The following is a 1436-nucleotide window of genomic DNA, read 5'->3' on the forward strand; positions in this document are numbered from 1 at the left end:
AGGTCATAGATTTAGGAGACCAGTGACCACATGTTTCTGACCCATTCATTAACCACACCATGGTTGTTGAACTCAATATTCGACCAATTGCCCTTTGTTCCAACTTAAGCTAAAACAAAATACATGGATGCACCTGGGACGTATCCTCAGTGATGTATCCCAAGGTCATCGGGGTTTCAACATCATACCCCTCACTCAGGTGACCCAGCCAGGGTGATCAAGTCCCCGACTTACGTCCCAGTAGCTACCCTCGATCAGTCCCATTAGGGAAAAACCAGGGCCACACAATCCGTTCCTCCTGAACTACTCTGCCAGGACTGGGAGGTACCATTCTGGCGTGTGGAAGGACTAGGCTCTGTGGGTTGACTCCTGTCCGGTCCACTCCTACTCTCACCAGGTCCACTCCTGCTCTCACCAAGTCCAGCCCCTGTGCGTTGCACCAGACTCCCAGCACCAGGCACTTTATTCAGGAATGGTGGATTCTCGAGCCGCAATGGTTCCGCAGGCTCCACCTTGCCCTTGGTGGTGCCGCAGGCTCCGCTTGAGGCTTGAATAGACCTCCTAAAGGCCTCACCGTGGGTTTGTTGGGCTTCTTCCTCATGGAAGACACAGGCTGGGCAGATTTAACTAGGAAACATTGACACCTTCATGAGTTTCTCATTCTGCTGCTGACCAAACCAAAACGAAACTATGTGAAACTGGGCCATTAACAGTCATGGGACCTTCATCAAACCTGGGATTACAGTGCACAGAGTAAGTAGTAAGCCTTGCCGAGCCATGAGGCCCATAGCTCAGGAGCCTATCTTGTTTCTGTAGCGTGAGGCAGCTTGATGTACAAGTAGACCCCCTGGACATGACGCTAGTATGTCACAGGGACTTACCCACAATCCAACCCTCGATGCAGAGTGTCAAGCAGGGAGGCATGGGTCCCATTTATCAGTCTTTGGTATGACCCGGCCAGAGGATCAAACCCCGACCTCCCAGTCTCAGGGCCGACACTCTAAGGCCACTGAGCTGGTGGCACACTAGTGCAGTCTACATTGAGAAAATGTACACGGAAAATACTTCTGCAGTGCACAATGTATACTTAGTTGTGCACCAATCTAAAAGCTCATGACACAGGAGCTTGTACATCAGCTCACAAAGTATAAATCAGGCTTTAATGTTGTTCTACTCACTTCTGTCCACAAAAGGATGTAACCGTCACATGACATCCACATGGCATTTTACGAGGCTATAACTATAGGCTCTCTCTAGAGCGCACAGCTACTTTAATTTTTTCTTCCAGTCAGTGTCGTTAATGTAGTTTTGAATAAACCATAAAACCAAGGTTATATGATTGAAAATCACAAACAATATTGCCAACCATTTTCCAAAGCATACAAAAAGGGCTAAACTTATACCAGATACAAATCCTTTACAATTAGTTGACCGGG

The sequence above is a fragment of the Protomyctophum parallelum genome, assembly GCF_964188405.1.
Source record: "Protomyctophum parallelum genome assembly, chromosome: 9".
Taxonomy (NCBI): domain Eukaryota; kingdom Metazoa; phylum Chordata; class Actinopteri; order Myctophiformes; family Myctophidae; genus Protomyctophum; species Protomyctophum parallelum.